This window comes from Suricata suricatta, chromosome 16 (assembly GCF_006229205.1).
Source record: "Suricata suricatta isolate VVHF042 chromosome 16, meerkat_22Aug2017_6uvM2_HiC, whole genome shotgun sequence".
In the NCBI taxonomy this organism is placed as follows: Eukaryota; Metazoa; Chordata; class Mammalia; order Carnivora; family Herpestidae; genus Suricata; species Suricata suricatta.
In genome coordinates, this window is record NC_043715.1 from 12,232,291 (window position 1) to 12,253,228 (window position 20,938).

At 49.6% G+C, this 20,938-nt stretch overlaps 1 protein-coding gene across 1 annotated transcript in view; it reads right to left on the reverse strand.

Annotated features, from left to right (window-relative positions):
• Positions 1–20,938, reverse strand: part of ST3GAL2 (ST3 beta-galactoside alpha-2,3-sialyltransferase 2) — a 46,476-nt gene extending 25,538 nt beyond the window's left edge. Inside the window, exon 1 of the mRNA XM_029925707.1 lies at positions 20,855–20,938. The gene's annotated coding sequence lies outside the window, so the exon portion shown is untranslated. The remainder of the gene's footprint in view (positions 1–20,854) is intronic.

Below are 20,938 nucleotides of genomic sequence, written 5' to 3' on the forward strand. Positions count from 1 at the left end.
TTCCTTGCCATTTTCTTGACTCATATTTGGAATTCCTATCATGTATGTGCTAAAGCCTATCAATCTGTCCTTCACATCTATGTTGTGTTCTAGATGGAGTCCTCAATATTCGGTTCCAATTCATGAATTCTGGGTCCAGGCTAGAGTAGTATCTACTGTTTCAAATTCAAATGACACTATTTTTCACTGCTTGATTTTTAGTAATTTTCATACTGACATTTTCCTGTTTCTTCTTCCATTTGTAACTTCCCTTTCTTTTCTTTAATGGATTTCATGTTTCCTTATCTCTTTGAGGGTCTTTTTTAAAGTTTATTTATTTATTTATTTTGAGAGAGAGAGAGAGAGAGAGAGAATGTGAGCAGGGGAGGGACAGAGAGAGGGGGGAGAGAGAATCCCAAGCAGGTTTCATGCTGTCAGCACAGAGCTCAGTGCAGGGCTCATTCTCATAGACCATGAGATCATGGCCTGAGCTGAAATCAAGAGTTGGCATTTGGGAGTGCCTGGCTGGCTCAGTTGGTTAAGCGTCTGACTTCTGCTCTGGTCATGATCTCATGGTTCAAGCCCGTGTGCTCTGTGCTGACAGCTGAGAGCCTGAAGCCTGCTTCCTATTGTGTGAGTGTGTGTCTCTCCCTCTCTGCCCCATGCCTGGTTGTGCTCTGTCTCTCAAAAATAAATAAATGTAAAAAAAAAAAAAAGTCCACACTTAATCCACTGAGCCACCCAGGCACCTCTAAAGGTATTTTCTAATTGCTCTGTTATTTTCATTTCTTCTGAGGTAAATTTTTCTTTAATTTTTATTGGTTCTTTTTTCTCATTAGTTTCCCTCCTGTGTTTCTAAACTTTAGTGTATAAATTCATCTTATCTCTTATATTTTACTTTTGCCTCCCTGTCTAGGGGTTTTCACCATTATCTCCCCAGGTCCTCTGGCTCTAGAATCAAATCTTATAGCACTCACTCAGCTTAGGTCCAGGATGTGAGGTTCTTTCTCCCTAGGTAAGCATCTTTACAAATAAGGCGTAGCTCCAGGGCAGGGTGGGAAGCAAGTTTTTCTTTTTACCTACTTTCCCAGCCTCTGAGTTCAAGCAGTGTACAAACTCTAATTCCATGCTTCATGTGGAGAACTTTATAGCTCTGTTGCCCCAGACTTCCAGCTGCTTCCAGACTCAGAGATCAGCAGGCCTGCAGCTTCAGCCCTGCTCTCCTCTTTGTGTTCCTGTTCCATTTCTCATTACAGGGATGTTTGTCATTTTGTGTGTGGGGAAGGAGGGGGAGTGTATGACTATGTTTTTAGAATTTTATCTTTTTGTATATTACTGCTATGTGTTTAGATATAAATTTATAGTGCCATCTTGACTTGGATGAGTTGGATTAAACCATCTGTACCAAGTAACTGGGGATCCCTGCCAATACCAGTCTCCTGGGAAGGCATATCAAACCATCTCTACAAGATTCACAGAACTCCAGCCAGAACTCTGAAGGAAGCAGACTTGGAAAGCCTGGGTAAGCTGATCAAGAGTCCCGATTACAACTGTTCTCCCATCCACCCCATTTTCATTACAGTCCCCCTTGAGGGGAGGGATGGGGTGGGCAGATTTGCAAACAGGATCTTTCAGATGTGGTCTAACTAGGCATTCACAGGGGAAGGCCACCCAAGCCATCAGCCCCTCTTCAATACCACTTGACCATTTCACAGTCTTTTATCTGGCCATGAAAAAAGGCAAACTGGCCATAAGGACACCCTTGATGAAAGGGTGATTCTTTTGAGTCCCCAGCCTGCTTACAGGAGGCCCAGGTTTTTGTTTCAATTGTATCAGGAGAGCCGTGGATTGGGGCACCTGATTGGCTCAGTCAAAAGGGCAGGTGATTCTTGGGTTGCCTGGGTGGCTCAGTCGGTGGAGCCTCTCTGATCCTGATTTTGGCTCAGGTCATGATATCACTGTTTGTGCGATCAAGCCCTGTGTTGGGCTCTGTGTGCTGACAGTATGGAGCCTGCTTAGGATTCTCTCCCTCCCTCTCTCTCTGCCTCTTCCCTGCCCTTGTGCACTCTCTCTCTTTCTCAAAATAAATAAACGTTAAAAAAAAGAAAAAAAAAAAGACCAAAGAAACTCTAACATTAAAAAAAAAGAAAGGGGTACCTGGGTGTCTTGGTTGAGTGGCCGACTTCGGCTCAGGTCATGATCTCACGGTTCGTGGGTTCGAGCCCCATGTTGGGCTCTGTGCTGACAGCTCAGAGCCTGGAGCCTGTTTCAGATTCTGTGTCTCCCTCTCTCTCTTCCCCTCCCCTTGCTCTCTCTCTCTCTCTCTCTCTCAAAAACAGACATTGGGAAAAAAATTTTTTAATAAATACAAAAAAAAGAAAAAATAGCAGATGACTCTTGACTCTTGATCTTGGGATCATGAGTTCGAGGCCCATGTTGGGTGTAGTGATTACTTAAGTAAATAAACAAACCAACAAATAAATTAAATAAATAAGTACATAAACAAACAAACTTAAAAAAAAAAAAAAAGAAGAGCCGTGGATTCAGGAGCCAAATTCTAGGGCAGGCTGTCACTGGGCAGCAAGACATTTTCTTTTCAGGCCAAGATTCTTGAACAATCAGAAGAAAGCAATTCTACTTCCACCTTCTTCCTCTGTGAGACAGAGAGGACTGCTTGCTGTGCACCACTTTGACTTCTAAGTCATCACAATCTACTTTCTTGAATCAGACACTTGCTTGTCTCATTAGGCTTGTAATGCACCCCAAAGGTTCTGCCCTCAGCCCTTTTTGCTTCTTTCCTCCACCCCCTTCCAAATCCGTTGCTGCCTTGTACTTGGAGTTTTAGACCTACATTCTCAACTGTCTCTTCAGCATGTCCTTATGACACTTCAGACTGAACAAACTCATCATTTTCCTGCATTCAAAAGCATATGAGATAGGGCACCCATTAGGGCCAAGATCAAGCTCTTTAGCACAGCATTCAGGGATCCCTAACTCAGGCCACCCTCCTAAGCCTCATCTCTCACTATACCCTACCCTCTAGGGGTTATGAACTAATTTGGACCACAGGCCAAATCTGGCCCATATTTATTAAAATCATATACAGAGCCTAAAAAGACACGTAAATGTCTATCTCCTTCACTCAAAATACAAACTCTAGTTGTACAAAGACCATGTGTTTCATTCATCATTCCTGTATCACTGTGGGACCTAGCACTGGCCTACATAAAAAAAACAAAACAAACAAACAAAAAAAACCCTTGTTCAGCTGAGTATCATCTCCATATATAACCCCAGGATTATAATAATCAGAGGACGTCATGGTAATGAAGAAATGCTTTGAAATCATTTTATAAATCATTATGTAAGTATGCAGATGGAAGTGATAATTATATTCTGCCCCCACTCTTCCAGTTCTAACCTTCTACAAGTGAAAGCTTTCTCCAACTTCTTGTGGACCACCAAGAAACATGTGGCCTTAGGTACAAATCAGATTTAGCAAGTCAGAAGCAATAGAAAAAATGTGTGTATAAATGGCCAAAGTGCCCCAGTCTTAAGTTTCTGTCAGCAGGGACACACGAGGGCTGCTAAAATGGAAGTCTCTAGGCACTGCAGGCTACGGGCTACATCTCCCCCTAGCCAGGTCACGGAAGATCTCCCATCTATTTGCCCCAGCTCAAAGCCTCTTTCCAGTCTTGCCTCCCCAAAGAAGAAAGCCCTTGGAAAAACTTGGACTCACATTCTGGCTTTGCTAGTGTCAGCTATTAACTGACAAGTAATCAACCATTTAACCTTTCTGATGTGTCCTTATCTGTCAAATGGGAATCTCATCCATCTCTGGAAGGGTTTGTGTAAGGATGAAAGGCGTAAGTCTTCTAGATCAGAGCCTGTGCTCCTGGGTTGGGTAGGTTTAGGGCCACAGTTCTGTCAGCCCCAGTTTGGGGCAATTCTTCTGGTCTGGAGCCCCATGACCCTGGTTAGGCATCACGAGGATAACCTCCACTGCACAGCCCTGGCTCAGATCCCTCAGCACCCTACCCTTCCTCCAGCCTTCCTTGGGTCAGCACCACCAGGGTCTGGCTCTAGAGCTTCCTTTCCCACAGGCACTGCCCGTTGTCCCCACAGTGGCAGGCAGCAGCTTCCAGGGAGGTGAGGTGGACCGGAGGTCTCATAGTCCGCTCTGCCCTGGCTGACTGACCCTTACCCCAGGCTATGCACAGAGGAGTGCTAGGTCTATCCTGTGGCACAGCTTGGGGATCACAGGGCCTGTCACATCTTCCCCAGCTGCCACTTCATTAGATCATGTGGAACACACGCCTGCCGAGAGCTGGTTCTAAACAGTTGCCCTAGGCCCAACCATACTTGTCTATGGGCTCTCCAGCCACAGTCAGCGGCAAGATTCCACAAAAGACACCGTTAAAGGAGTTTCTCCATAGGGCTGAAAACTTCAGACATTAAGAGAGACAGGAGACAGGTAGAACACCCTGAAGGTAGGAGTTTAGAAAATAAATCAAAGTTTCTCTGGGGACTTTTAGAGGAAGCAGGAGTGGGATAAATGACTGGTAGCCCAGAGCAAGCCAGAGAGGACTCTGGAAAGCTGGGAGCTTAGATCTTAGTGCCCAACTCTGACTCCCTGGGACAATTAAACTTGACCATATCACCTCCCAGGGAACAGGGGACTAGGGTGCCAATAATCAGCTCAGATTTTCTTTAAAGTGCCAGGTGCCAGGTGGCTTGGCCATTCATCACTGTTTATGGTTCAGATCACAGTCCCACCATAGATGTTTAATGAAGAGCCACAGAAAAGCTGTCAGGGCTTCCTTTTCCTTCTGCATGTGTCTGGATGTCTCAGGAATGCTTTGAATCTCAAGAGGAAGGCAGAGGATGCATTCATTCAACAGATATAACTGCCACCAGGGAGTGGCCGACAGCATGGAAAGGGCCCCACTCCCTCTCCCCTCTTATATAGCCACATCCACTGCCCTTAGCAAAACCCTTCTTTCTATGGCCTTGTGGCTCTTGCTCTGTTCAAAAGCAGAGAATGGAGGTCCTCTGTTTTGAGGACTCCCTCAACCCCTCCAGCCCGCCTGCCACCCAGGCTTCTTGATTTTGCTAGCCCAGGCTTACTCTAGGAGGGCTGCCCTGCCATGGGAACGCCATGGGGCAGCGGACCTCAGAGACTGGCATTCCAAGTCCCAACTGCAGGCCTTGTCCTGTAAAGAGGTGGGATCTGTTGATGTGTTTCCACAGTCTTTCTCAGGGGCCTCTGGAGGGGCACATCAGAGCAATACCCACCAGCCAGAGCACCGATGGAGGGCTGAGCTGAGAGCTCCAAGAAGGAAGAGATGAATCAATCTTCAGTTTACAGCTGCCTTGGGGAAAAGGACCATGCTCTGCATCAAACTCACTCTTATCAAAGAGAGCCCTCCTTGGGGCACCTGGGCAGCTCAGTTGGTTGGGCATCCAACTCTTAATTTTGGCTTAGGTCATGATCTCACGGTTTGTGAGTTGGAGCCCTGCATCAGGTTCCATGCTGACAATGAGGAGCCTACTTAGTATTCTCTCTCCCTCTCTCTCTGTTATCCCCATCCCTGTGTGCTCCCTCAAAATAAGTAAATAAGCTTAAAAAAAAAGAAAAAGAAAAAGAAAAAGAAAAGGGAGCCCTCATGCTCTTCTTAGAAACGTGGAATTAATCCAATGCTCCTCAACACTGACTCCTGGAAACACACATGCTCCCTCTACACCGGGGTGGGGGGAGCGGGTCTAAGAGAAGGTTTAGGAGAGAGTCTCTTCGCACTCCATCTCCCTTCCCAGGAGAAGTGAAAAGGAAGAGCATGGTTTCTCCAGGTAACATTCAACCCTCTCCTCCCCAAGCCTTCACCTGAGTGGCAGGGAATCGGCCAGTGAAAACATGGCTCACCAAACCCAGAGAGCTTCCTGAAACAATCCTCTGCAGGAGCGGGCAGACTGGGAAGGAAGCTCCAGGGGTGGGGGACAAAGGGCAAAGCTCCTTAAGGAGCTATAATTCAGGAAAAATGGTGGAGAGGGGCCAGGCATTTCCCTCTCTAACTCCCAACCAGCACTCTTTCTCCCAGCCCTTGGAGGGCAAAACCAGAATTCCTGACCACTTTCTGGCCACTTTCACCCTCACTTTGGGGAAAGGACCAGGACTGGTGTTCCTACTTTCTGCCATAGCCCTTTCGTGCCCCTTTCCAAGCCTGGACCACGGAAATGGGTTCTGCAAGGGGTTCTCCCTTCCGTCCACCTGCAAGAAGACTCAGGCCCACTAGACCCCAGCAGGGGAGGATGGAGAAAGGCTGAGCTAGGGCACATACAAGTCTTGCTAGTGCACATCTAAAGAAAGGAGAAGCTATTCTTCTAGAAGTTTCCAGACCACCATCTCTGTGGCTCAAACTTCAGCTAGGCTCAAACTTCAGACTGAGTTGAAGGACTTCACTTAAAACTCTAGCAACTATCCCCACATCCTCTGTGGGATGGGAGGATAGGGGAGAGAATGCCAGAGAAGAGGTCATACCCAACTGCCAGGACTGTGGACCTGCAAGAGAGGGGCCCAGGAAGCAGGGTGACAGGTCTGTACTGTCACTGCATGCACACACCCCACCAGGGTTCCAGGCCCTTGACAAACCAGAGGGAAGCCATGTTCTTCACGGGTGGCATCCTGAGATGGGCTTGGCTACCGCTCCAAAGCAGAGGACAAGCTATGACACCAACAATTCTGACAGAGCTTCTGGGGCACGTGGGTCCAGAAACGGTGCTCTCAGAGTGCTCCAGAACCTGTTCTGGGATTCTTCCCTCTCCCAGCTCAGGGGCCGGAAGTCAGGAGCAGAATGCTCACTTAGTGAGGGCTCACATCATGCTTAAAGGTACAGGTGGGAGCAAGGCTCTGTCATCAGTCCCAGGAATGTGCCACACCTCTTCCACTGGGTTGGTAGGAACTCTGGCTTCTCAATCCTCATGGCCCAGCCAAGCTACTCAGGTGGAATGTCTTCTAGAGCCTCTGGGGCCATGAAGGTGACAGCCTGGGCTGCAGGCATGGAAGCTTACTTTGCACTGGGCAAATTTCTTTAAAGGGCTCCAACCTTAGCAGGGTGGGGACATCAGGCTATAACTGATGACAACCTACCTTTTTCTATCCATCCTGCCCCCTCATTTCCTTGTGAGGTGGTGGTTCTTTTGCTTTTCTGTGTCTTCATCTGAACATTTGGTATGAAATGGGAGCACTGTGCATGCTGGCAGGCAGCACTTTGGAGTGTGGAGACCTGGCTCCTGGACATCACCCATATGCCAGGTAGGACACAGAGCAGTGCTGCAGGCTGGAAACGCAGCTTTATGACCAGGCTCACATCTACTTCCTGCATCAAGACTAGATGACTTCAGTGGGTTTTTTGGTTTTGGTTTTTAAACCCAGATGATCTTTTCCCTAATCCACCCAAAAAAACTCCCATTGACCAGGCCCACTTCTTATCAGTTTCTATTCTTACAGCCCAGTGGGAGGAAGGAACCGGGGGCGGGGGCAGGGGGGGGGGGCGGAGACTTGTACAGTTCCTGACAAGATCAGCTGTTGGCGAACCACCAGCCCTTCAATGGCAGCCATGGGCCAAGCTGGGGCATGAGCCCTGTGTCAAGAAATGGGTCCTATTGCAAGGCTTACTTAGAATAAGAAAGAACCCTTATAGGGTACAGCTATGTAGGTGCTAATCCTCTGGGACCTAAGGACGGAGCCAGCAAGCCCTGGTTAGAGAGGAGGGTGGGCCGGCCACTCGATCAGGAGATAGTCCAGAACTCCTGGAGAGGATTCATGATAGTATGGGTCCCAAGGGTTGCCTTAGACAGGGAGGCAGGTCAGCACTAGGAGGCCAGAGACTCTGGCAGAAGGGCATGCGGAGTTATGCTGGCCTGGAGGTAGGTATCTCCTGCAGCGGAGTACTCTGAAAACCCTAAAAACAAACCAGTCATCTGCACTCTTGAGCCAGGCTGCTTTTATTCTCTATCTTTAGCTTTGTTTTGTTCTTCTTTTATAGTTAGTATTGTCATTTGGAAAGGTCAGCCTATAGCAGCTATGCTAATGGAAACCCAAAGAAGGTGTTGTAGCCATGCTTGGATAGGAGATTAAAGGGAAATGATGTCCTCTCTCTCCCCTGGAGGTAGAGATTGAGAGAAGCAGAGTAAAAGGATAGAGGAGCCCGGAGTTGGGCCCCTTGCTTGGTTGCTGTGTCTTCTGGATGTGGCCTTTCCAACAAAGATTTTGGAAGTTCCATTTAGAAGCCCTGAGTCTTTGCTCAGCTTGGTGCCATCAGGGACTTCCAGCACCAACTTTGCAGGCAGCTTTGGGAAGCACCCCTATCCTGTCTCCCTGCTTTCTCTGTGTCACTTCAGGAGGCAGAGAGCAAGTGGCCAGTAAACTGGAGAGCCCTGTGCTGTGCTGGGCCATGCCCAATACTTGCTTTCACTTCATCCTTGCTTTGCCTGAGCAATCTTTTTCTTTACTGAGGAGTTGATAATATGCTGTGACTGACTCAGGCAGGGCCCTGGGATACAGAACATCCTCAAGGTTGCTGGGTAATGTACCTCACCACCTCTGGGAAGAGACAATATTAGCTGTTACCTTGCACTGCCTCTGAGGCTCACTCCCAGGTAAGGGGAGTCAGGCGTGTGGGAGCAATGGGCCCTCCCCAGTCCAATTCTCCAGAAGTGACTCAGCCCCCTCGATCTGGCTAAGATGATATCCATCATGATAAGCACTGCTGATGCCAACTTCATGGGGATGTGGAAGGAAGGAATACACAGACCAGGGTCCATTACAATGGTCCCCAGGGAGCAGTCTCTGTTGTCTGGCTTATTTTAGTTTGTCATTATACAGGGATGCACTTGTTTAGGACTGGAGCTATCCAGGGGTGATCTGGGGCCTATGAAGAGGGGGTCCCAAGCCTGCTTTCAAGCGCTTTACTTGGTGTCAGGATGGCGGAGTGGGTTAAGGCGCCAGACTTAAGCGCTTTGCTTATCTGGTGAGACCAGGGCATCCCCACCCCAATATGTTGCTATGAGTCAACATTTAACAGTGAACACTGGACTAACCCCAGAGGAGCTCAGTTCCAGAAATGGCTCTGCTGTTTGACAATTGTGTCTTCAGGCAGATCATAACTCTCTGGGCCCCAGCGACTCCAACTGTAACATGAGCATAATGCCTGCCCCACTTGCCTCATCCCTGCCAAAATGAAATAAGCAAGGACTGTAAGCTGTGCTACGTACCTGAGGTACCAGGAGTTTCAGCCTCACTGAGAGGAGAGAGGCAGGTGGCTAAGCCTAAGGGAACATGGAAGTGTGAGCCAGGCTGGGTGACCACTTAGAACATGGTCCCAGGCTGAAACAGGGAGGGGGGGCGCTCCGGGAGATGAGCATGAGGGGCAGACTGAGCACACTGGTCAGTCTGGGCTGGCAGACAGTTCAGGAGGGAAGAACTAACTGGCTGTCCACAAATATCTGAAGGGCAAGAGGAAAGATGTACGATAAGATGGTCGGAATGAAAGAATTCAGTCCCCAACTCAGAAGAGCCCCACCTCATTCTCTGAGCACTGAGGAGCTGGTGAGGATTGCCCTCCAGCTCCTAGACTTCCAGCATTTTGTTAATACAACATTCACGCTTTCAAATTCCCCCAAAGCCCCTCACGGGCACAGCCTTCCCTATCTGGACCAGAGCCTCAGGGAAGTGACCCACCCAAGGCAAGAAGCCTGTGCCAGAATGAATGTCAAGCCTCTTTTAAGTTGGAGGCTCAAAGCCCAGAGCTCTTTCTACAACACCTCATTCCTGGCGCTGCCAAGTTGGGTCAAATATCTGTTCCCTCACAAACTGGAGGTGGAAGTCAAAACTCTGTTACTTATCTATCTGTTCCTGAAACTGGCACCACAGTTCTGGGTGTTTTCTTCCGAGGGAGAAGACAGAGGGGCACAACTGTCCCCAGTAGGAAATAACCCAACATAATCCAGAAAGCACAACAGCCCTAGAGCTACATCCAGGCCCCACCAGGAAACGATACGGAGGACAGTGAACACTCAGGAAGCCAAGGGGACAGATGAAGGCAGCACCAAGGCAGAAGCCCGTGAGTTGGGCTAGCGCCTCCTCTGTTTACTGGGACCAGTTTGAACCCACATTGAGTGTCGCCCCCTTCTCAGACAGACACTGCATAACAGTATCCACCATGCAGATGGCTCTGGGCCACCACAAAGAAGGGACTTTTGGCTGTAACCTGATTGTGTCAGCTCTTTGACCTGTAGTCCCAGGGATGAATCACTCCTTGTGGATAGGAAGTTGAAACAGTGAGAAAACACCTAAAAAAAAAACCCCACATCACACTGGAAAGAGCCCCCAGCCTACGTCGGATGACCTGGGTTCCAGTCTGGGTTCTTCCATCTTCTGATTTGAGGGCAGTGGGCAAATTTCTCAACTTCTACTTCCTGATCTGTAAATGGAATGGCTCGATGATTTGAAGTTCCATTCTACATTTAATTTTATTTTTTTTAATGTTTATTTAGTTTTGACAGAGAGAGAGAGAGAGAGAGAGAGAGAGAGAAGGAGGGAGGGAAGGACAGTGAAAGAAGGAGACACAGAATCCAAACAGGCTCCAGACTCTGAGCTATCAGCACAGAGCCCAACATGGGGAACTCACGAACCATGAGATCATGACCTGAGCCAAATGGACACTTAACCGACTGAGCCACCCAGGTGTCCCCCATTCTACATTTTAGCATTTAGTTCTTAATAAGGACAATTAATAAATGGCAATAAATTCTTATCAGTTTGTCCACAGTGGTGTCACTGACATGTAAGTCAGGCCACAGAACTACTGCAAGATCTCCCTGAGTCCAAATGCACACCTTGCATTGCTGGCTGCCTCAACATGTGGTGTCTCTGTAGTGGATGAAAACCCTACTTTCCTTTGGGGACCTACCTCTCTTCAAATTTCCATTTCTGTGCCATATAACCCAGGCCTGGCCAACCGGAGCCTCAAATGCATTACAGTCACCGTAGTGGGGGTAGGGCTAGTCCTGGCAGTAGGCCAATGGGAACCAAGAGTGGTGTCATCACACATAGCAGTGACCCAGTGATCACACAGTGAGATGGATGTTGGTTGAGCCCTACCACCCATCTTCCCTGCATGTAGCCAGCCACACCCTCAGCTCTGAGTCAACCTGAGGCACTATGAGTTGGCCTTTTTAATTGTAGAAGTCCAACTGATACAATCTTGCACATATGTACAGCCAACTTCCATTTCATTTAAAGGAATTTTTTAAAAGCCACTTACTGTATAACTTGCCATCTGATGCAGAAGTACTGCCCTGAATCTGTCCCTAAAATTCTGTCTCTGATAGGTCAACCCCACCTCAGAGTCCACATGAATAGAAGCGGTCCTGAGATACCCAAGCAGTGGCCTAGTTCTGGCCAGGACTCTAGTCCTGCTCCAGCCAGAGATACTGTCCAGATATGCTGATGGTGAGGAAGACTCTGACACGCATGGCCTTCCTGGGTGGTCCGGGGTCAGCACTGTCCACTGATAGTCCCTCAACCACATGGATGACTCAGCAAGGGAGGGTGTCATGCCTCTTGATGCCTGGCCAGGCCCTGAGCTAATTGAATCAGGCAGGGGAAGAGAACATAGACCTTGGCTATGGGATACAATGGGAAATTGATTCCATTGCTCGTCTGGCAATGGATTTTGGGGGATCCCCTTCCAAATCTGTTTCTCAACCTGTTAAGAGTCATATCTGGCACTTCAGATGATGCCAACATTCCCCTGAATTCTAGACCCATATAGTCTCTTCATTTCTGGATGCCACCCCTTGATGACATACCTTAGAGGTGCCCCCCAAATACCTCAAACTCAACCTGCTCCAAACCAAACTCATGCATGCTCTAAGCTCCCAAGCCTTGTCCTCTTTCTGTGTTCCCAGTTTCTGGGAAAGGGACATCATCCATCCAACCCTGAAACCTGGAAGCCATCTATGCCCTCCTTTCCTTCAATCACCCTCAGCCAGCCTCGTACCAAGAGCACCTGATTTTTACCACCTAAACCTCTCATCTTTTTACTTTTCTATGTGTCTGTCACTATCACACTATCCAGGGCACTGTCATCCTTCACCTACAGTAGCCCCATGACTGCTAAAGCCCCAGACCTACTAGAAGCCCTCCAATGCACTGTCCACAGGGAAGCCAAAGTGATCTTGACAAATGCAGATCCCATCAGATCCCCATCTCTGAATCTTCCCAGCAAAAGAGCCAGACCTACCCGAATGCCAGACCTGGCTAGATGAACGGCAAGCTAATCCTGAGACCAAAATGGACCAGGCAGGTCCAGAAGCCGATGCTTAGTCCAAAGCCCTGGCTTCACCCTAGGGTGGCTTCCCACCCTGGGGTCAGGCTCAGAATTGGTTCGGTCTTGCCAGGACTGACTCCTCCCCCAGTGCAGGCCTCATCTGACCACAGATGGGAACAGGAGCTGGCGGCCAGGCAGGGAAACCCAGCTGGGCGGAAGCCAGGGACTGAGTATTTCAGGAAGGAGAGGAGATAGACCAAGAGCAGTGCCACAATAGACTGTCAGTATCTGTGGGGCTGGCTGAGAGAAGGCAGCTGTCGGGAGTATAAAACTCAAGGAGTCTATCTCTTCCCTCTTATCAGACTGACCTTTGGCAGGCTCACAGCCTGTGGAGAACAACCAATCATTAACAACTCCTCCCACACTTCCTACAAGCACAGTCCTTGTGTCACTAGCCAGTCCTGCGACAAAGCCTGTGCCTTCCTGCACCACGGTAGGTCTTGGGGCCCATTTCTGGGCCAGATCCCCTCCATCCTGGCCCTCCTACTTGGGCAATTATCCAAGAAACCTTATGCTCTGTCCAAACTGGTCTCAAGGTACCTACTTGTGCCCTGCCCTTTCAGTTTAGACCTTTGCATCCTGGTGAATGTGGGCTTTTCCTCACTGCCCTCCCCTCCTCTACTATGAAGCCCTCCCCTCTGTGTTCCATATGTGTTCTCAACTCCTAGCACACCTGCTCTGTATCCATGCCACTGATGTGCCCCCTCCTGTGATCAGTCTGTGATCTTACCTCCCACTCTGGCTTTGGGGGAAAAAGAAAAACCCCGGCTAGAGCAAAGCCCAGGTCATGAGAAGGTGGCATAATAGAATGGGGAGCAGAGAAAAATAGGAACCCTATAAACAGTCACTCTGGGGCCTAACCAGTTGCCAGTATAGGAAGGGAGGAATGTGACAAGAGACCAGATGGATTTTTCTGTCTGGTCTCAACTCAGGACAGAATCAAATCACAGGTTAGGAGGTGGGAACAGGGACAGATGTTTCGGCTCTAAGAGCCCAAATTCTCCAGAGATGCCACAGCAGGTTGGCTGCTGTTTAGTGCATCCAAGCAGGTTAGAATAAAAGTCAAACTGAACCCTATAAATGTCTGGACCACATAGTGGCCTCCTGGGCCTCCAGCATTACCTCCCCACTCAGAACACGGTGTTTCTCTGTTGGGTCTACCAGATGGCTTGAGAGCAGTCTGTATTCAGACTCTGAGGCCTGGGGAGAGGCAGGGACTTGCCCTGGGTCACACAGCATCAAACCCCCTGTGGGTAGCTAAGGCAGCAAAAGCCCTGTATGCATGCAACCAGACTGGGTCCTGTGCTGCGAAAATCATGGAGGGGGTCCCCTGACCAAACAAGCTGCTTCTCCTTTAGAAAAGCTAAGTAAGCCTTGCCCTGAGGCTCTGCAGTCCTCAGCCAGCTCAGGCCTCCTGGTTGGCCTCACTGGCTGCCAACAGCAAAGGCCTGGATGTTCCCTGCTTTGCATGGGATGAAGAGCAAGGGAGGCCCACAGATCCCAGGTGGGTAGGAATTACCAGAAGAGGTGGCTTGGGTGGAAGAAGACACCAGGTTTGAAAGGAGGTGAGGTGTCTTCTGTGTTATGTACCAAAAACACCTTGAGAGATTAAGATTGACATTCATCCTACAAGTTTGCCTACTGCTGCTTGTAGGGTCAAGTGGGAATTATTCTTCAAGCACTGAGGAAGTTCCTTCATCAAACAGCGGCCACTTTGGCCTATGGCTGAACCTTCTTACTGTAAATTGTTTACTCCCCATTTCACAGCGTCTTCTTGCCTAAGGAAGGCCTTGACTCCTCTCCACTAGAAGGACCTGAACAGGGTCCCCATTCCTCTCCCCTTCCCCTTCACTCTTTCCTGTGGTACCTAGGGTCTCTTTCTAAGCGATGCCAGAGGCCCCAAGAACCCAGAGGCTAAACAGGCATCAGTCCAGGGAAACCTCTGGGACAGGACAGGACAGAGAGAGGGTCAACCCTTGGAAAATCCCTCACCGCCTGCCAACCCCAGACTCACACAGCTCCCTAGAGAACTCAAGAAAGAGAGGAACCAGGAGAAACTCAAGGGCTTTCTCCCTCCCCCTGACTTGCCTGCATAGCTTCAGTCCCTTTGGCTGCTGTTTTACTTGCACAGCCAAAGGACTCAGCAGAGGCCCACAGAGACTTTCATTTCCTCCTGACTCTGGTTCTAGTTCACCATTAGCATCAAAGGATTGGTATTTTGTCTTTAACTGAACTTGGGTGGGAATGAGGGTTGGGGGGGAACTTCACTATGGGTCAGGAGAGATGAAAAGTTCTACTAATGTCCCTTTCAACCCAAAGAAGGCCTGCAAAGAAGGAAGGAGGGAGTGGGTGTGGGGTGTGGGGGTGACAGGAGAGAGGAGGAGGCATCTCCAGCCCATCCCCCAATTCCCCCACCTGTGCCTCTTCCTACAATCTGCCTCTCACCCTCCCTTCTTCACTACCTCTCTAAATTCCCTTTAGCCACACAAATAAATAACTTGTTGATTTTTCTTCACCAGAGCAGCTCCCCCTAGACCAATTAGCTATTTGCATTTGTTACTGATTTTCTTCCTCAGAAGGCTACTGATCTGTTCAGGTTGGGAAGTTGTTGCCTACTGGTGGTGCTAGGACTTTACAACTGAAGGATTCCAGAAAGGGCAGAGCAGGACAAGGACCGCTCTCTCTGGTCTCTGGGTCATGCCACAATACCCCAGGGTCCCCCGCCCTCTAAGTCCTGCAAGGCTGATCTCTGGGGAGCAGGAAGGGCCTCACCCACAAAATGCACAGACATGGGGTTACTTTTTGTGTCCCTCTGGTATGTTTCCTACTCTGACTCCACAGAGGTAGAGAAGGAGATAAATGAGACCCTAAAGGGCAAGGATGATAATCCAGGAAGAGATAAGAAACAGAAGACTAGAGGACAGAGAACAAAGCCCCTCAGGGCAGGAAACTCACTGGCTCCAGCTCCCCTCCTACCTCAGCAGCCAGTAAATGGCTTTCCCTCATTGGGTGTCCTCTTGCAGAGTCACATCTCCCTTGAAGGAAAAAGCTGGGTTGAGAATGCTTTTAACATTCAATTCCAAAACTGCTTGTTTTGTTTTAATATTACCATACACAAATGAAAATTTAACACTGGTATCAGACTTAGAATTATATTTTTTCTCTAAATTTCCCTTGGTCTTAGTTCATCTTATTGTACATGGTAGTATGCACTATATTTATAGATTGCAAAATAACACATATATTTGAATGCCAACAGCTGGAGCTGAGGGAAACAGTCCTCTTCACTCCTGAAAGATGACCTTCTGTCTGAGAATCTTTGGGGATAAAGTGCCCTCTGGCATAGTTCCTCCTGCCCCTCACCCCAGAGAAGACCCTGGTCTCTCCTTCCTATTCCTGTAAGAAAACATTTCCCTGGTTTTCACCTAGAAAGCTGGGGTGGCCCATAGCCCAGCCTATGCCCTGGAGCCTTAGAGATCTGTGATGGCAACATGAAGGCTCCACTGACAATATGCTGTAATTACAATAATGATTTATAAGTCAGCACCAAGAAGTACTCTAGAAAGGCTGGTTAGGGACACACACAGGCATCCCTGGTGAGCACAGAACAACAGGAGGAAAAGCCTGCTCTCCCCAGATAACAAGTTCAGACCCTCCCCTTCGGAAATGTCACTTGGAGATATCTGCCCTAATAGCAAGATCTTATTGTTAACAAACATCGTGAGAAGAAAAGAAGGAAAGCCTGAAAACCCGGGTCCCCAGAGAGGTGAGCTAGGCCCCTGAGTTAGTAGAGCTCAGGTGCACAAAACATGGGGCAGGGAACTGGGGGAAAAGGGAAAGAAGGAGAAACCCATAGCACGCTCATGTGTGCAGAGAGAAGAGACCCAGGCCTGCCCAGCCTGGGCCATGGAGCCCCAGCGGCTTTCAGGAGGTGCAGAGCTCCTGTGACTTTGGGGCTCTTCCTCCTCAGAGCTGAGGCCCCAAACTTCAGGGAGCACTGAATCAGGAGTAATGAGCTCACCAGGTTTCCGGATATGCCATCAGCATCCTGTGTGCAGCTCCTCCAAAACAAGGCCACATCATCTTCTCCTACAAACTCTTCCTCCTCCTGACTTCCCCGTGTCTGCCAAAGGGACCGACCTCATCACCCACGCACTGAAATGTCCAACCCCAGCCAATCAAGTGTCTGTTCCACAAGATGAGATCTACTTTCACAATCTCTCTAGAATCAGTCTCTTCTTTTCCATTCTTACTGCCAAATTCCAGCTTTCATTATTTCTCACCTGGACCCTATCTACTTAAGTTTTCCATTTACTCCCTCCCTTCTTTTCTCGTCCCCTTATTATCCACTGCTGCCAGTCTGCCCCTTGCCTGCTCAGAAACTTGTCAGAACTAAGTGCTCCATGTTCCGCCTACCAATCCTCGTCCTCACCTAGTGGCTTTCTGGACTGATCTCCTGTAGTGTCCATTTCCTCTTCTTCTGGTAACTTTAACTTTTGGACACAGTGCGGGAGCTTGCGGGGGGTGGATTGTCTACCATGCTGCCAGCACTCCCCAGCAGGCTGGGCTGACCAGCCATTTCCTCCCTGGGATGTGCATCCCAAGTTGTGGTGACAAAATTACTGAGTATGGTTGCAGCAGATTTATCCTGGCAACAGTGGTAACTTGAAGTCGGCTGGCCTCTGGTTCCTGCTGTATCCATTCCGAGACCCTGGAGGGGACATGGGTGTTGAGTCATCTCTCTGATTCTAGGAGTGCCTACAATCTTCTAAGGAAGTCCTTTCCTGCCAAAGCCAGTCAAGTTATTGCTTGTAACCAAACAGGATTTTCTTAGTGCTTTTTGACATACATTTCCTATGTTCCAGCCGAAAGGGAAAACTCCCTATATATAAGCGCCTTGATGGCCTCCCTCTGGCCTGCACACCTCTCCGCACACCTCTCTAGCCCACAGGTACCACTGAAGCTCTACCTGCCCCTTCAGGGTCCTTCTGAACACACTCTATGGGGATGGCTTCTGCTTCCTGTAAACAAACAAGCCACCAGCTTGTTTGGCTGCCCATTCTGCCTTCTACTATAGACACTGGTATACTTGGCTTAGCCGCTCCTAGAGGACAATGACTTGGTCTTATCCCCTCAACAACACCGAGCATGGTTTCAGGTTCAGTAAAATTCACCAGACTCTGGGGGCAGATGACCCAAAGGCTTACCAGGCAAAACAGATATTGAGTGACAAAGAACGTGAAGCATGCCATCAGAAAGATCTCAGTCTGAATTCCAGATCCTCCACTCACGAGCTGTCTGAATTTGGGCAAGGCTCAAGTTCTACAAGTCTCAGTTCTTCATCTACAACGTAGGGACAATGATGCCAAACTTGCAATTTTGCTGTGAGGATTTGATGAGCTAACATGTGAGAGCATCTAACACAGTGCCTGGCTAGTAGCTAAGCACACAGGAACTCCAGCCATTATTCCAGCCATCAGCAGCTGGTTTAGTGGAGCTCTATCGGAAGGCTGGTGTCAGGAGCCCTAGGGCTCGTTGGGTGACCCACAGTGCATCTCTCTGTTCCTCTGTAACCCCACCTGGATCTGGATGGGCCTTACAAACCTCCTGAAAAACAACAGGAGGAAAATGCTTCACAAAGTAAAAGCACAATCTAAGGGATTCCTCTTTTCCAAATTTCAGAGAATCTCAGGTGTCCTGTCAAGTGCATGGCCATGATTGGACTTCACCTTGCAGGTACTCTAACCTGCTCAGTCTGAGAGACAGTCAGGGAAAGTGTGGTGTGGTTCAGCATTTGCTTTCCCATGCCCACAGAGCCATCCTTTTTCCAAAGCCTTAGTTCCTAAATGTCCTGCTTTTGTGAGGCCTTTCTTCAAATAACCATGGGGTGGTGTCTGCTCTGTGGTTACAGTGGGTCTGGGTACCACAAGTCACCCCTACCATTAACCTAGCCAACAGCAGGCAGCAGGAGAACAAAAGGAAAAGCTAACCCAGTGCAGCAGCCAGAACAGCCTGGGCTGGGAAGCAAGGTGGAAGGAAGTCCCTCTTAAGACTTGCATCCGCCTGGATTAATCTCCCAAGCAACTATAATAGCCCAAACCAGTGATTCTGAAAGTGTTATCCCTAAGGAGCTGAGCAGAAATGCAAATTCTAGACCCCACCCAGAGTGACTGAATCAGAAAACTCTGGGAGTGGGGCCCAGCAATCTGTGCCTTTAAAAAGCTCTTCAGGGGATTCTGATGTCTGCTCCACTATAATAAGGAATCTTGCCCTAAACCTTTAACCACATGACCCTCTGCTTTAACTCAAACATTTGCAGAACACACATGTGAAGACCTTGCACAGTCTAATGGGGGCCTAAATCAAATACACAAGGCAGGAAGTGGCATAAAAGAAGTCAAAGGAATCACTTTCCACCCCTCTTCCCAGACTCCTACCCCTCAGACCTTCTCTTGCCATGACTGGGGAAAAGAGAACACAAGTTCTGGAAACCCACCCGCATAGCTGCTATTTCAGACACCTGAGATTGCTCAGGTAGCTTTCTCAATAAGAGTAATCCTCACCCTGAGGCATGTCTCAGGTCCAGAAGCTTGGCATATGGGGAAATGCTCCCACAAAGCCATGGCTAGTGGTTCTTAGGGGTTTGGAAATTGGCCCTATTGGGGGGTTTGGGTTCAGAAAGTTCTTAGAGGGCCATGAACAAGCCACAGCACATCACAACAATGCATTCCTGGGCAGGGTCACTCCCACAGGCCCCTAGCAAGCTTGCACACGAGTGTGCAGATGCAGACATAAACACACACAGAGACAGTTGGCCCCCTGGCCCTTCCTCGAAGCTCAAGTTACAAGGTTAAAGGCATCCTATTCACAGCCAAGGGGGAGGGATTAAAGAGGGGGTGCTGAAGCATCAAACCATCTGGTTCAGATCAAAATTGCTCATTCGGACCCCAGCAAAGTCCCAGAGCCTTCTGAGCCTTCCTGATGGCCCAAAGATTTCCCTCCCTCCCCCTACTTCCCACAGAGAAACAGAGGACTGGGCTTGAAAGCGGCGACCCAAAGGCAAATTTGCGAAAGGAAGACTAGAAAACAAAAAAACGAAATCAGGCAAGTCTGTGCCACCTCTCTGAGCCCTAGTTCCCTCTTCCCTTCAGATCCTGAACTCCACGACTAAACTTGAGATCACCACCAACAGACACTGTGCCTTCCTCCACAAAGAGCTCGGGGCATCTAGTAGACATCCTTCCTTGAACCGGCAACCCCTCCAAAGTTAGCAGCAGAATCAAGACAAGACAAGTGTTAGGGGTGTGGTCTCCCGGACTCCTCTAATGCCACCAAGATAAGAGGTTCCCTCCATCTCAGAGGGACTTCAGAGCCCACCAGGCATAATAAGAGGGAGGGGTAACCCACCAGCTTCTAGACAACTGTCCCAAAGATAAGATGGGAGTGTGAGTTATTGGCTAGAAATGACTGTTTCCCAGAGGCCCCAGAATACCCTGAACCCACCTCAGCAGCTTGGCTGGAAGAGGCTGCCAGTCCTTTTCTGCCCCCACCCCCCAATACCTTAGACTCTGTTCTTCAGTGCTTTACGCAGCTGTAAAGCAAGAGGCAAGATGGGAGATGGATGCAGTTGGCAAGAAACAGAAATGGAAAGGCTAACTTGAACAAACAAGCAATTGGGTGGGTGACTCTCTACAAGCAGAGCGGGCCTGAAGTGGGCTGTGGGAAGGAGAAGGGGGTTAACAGAACTGGTAGAAAGCTAAAGAAGAACCTAAAGTGAGCTTAGCCCAGAGCTGCAGCAGGGGGCTGGAAGTTTGGTCCAGTTACAGAGGAATGGCTGGAGGGAAAATAAAAACCGACTTCCATTCCAAGGCATGGGCTGAAGCCAGCCAACGAAGGGTTCTAGCACGGTCTTGGCCAGGATCCTGGTTTATGTCATGCCTCAGTTTCTCCAAAGTAGGAAGGAGGTCAATCTCTTAGGTCTTATCGGAGAGAACTGGGCCATGAGGGCTGGCTAGGGGGCAGTGCCAAGTAGGGGAAAGAGGAGAGAGGTGCTGATGATGCAGAGACAGCCTGTGGCTAAGAGGAACGGGGCAGGGGTCTCCAGGTAGCGCAGAGGCCGGGAGCGCGCTGGGGGGAGGTGGGGTGGGGAGACGAAGTAGCCAGTGGACAGTAAGTCAGGACTGGGGCAGGGAGCGCTTCCTAGAGCTGAGGTTGGAGGCTGCCACCAAAGAGTGGCACAGTCGCGCCTCAAGGGCTGGGAGCGGCTTGAGGTGCAGAAGCAGAAGGCGGGGATGGGGACTGAGGCCAAGACCAGCGGACCCCCGTCCCCATGGGGGAACCTGGAGCTCTGAGCCCGGGGAAGTTGCCAGGGTGGACCCGGCCGATCTGGGCCGCTGGGCCAAGCCAGCTGCCCGCGCCGAAGGGGTTTGTACAGCAAGGGGCCCGGGGCGCCCCGCACGCCGCCCGCCCTCATCCCGCCCGCGCACCTCAGTCAGCGCCGGGCGCAGCGCGGGCCATGCTCGCCGCTCCTGCCGCCGCCTCCGCCCGTGTAGAAAGCCGCCGCCGCTGGC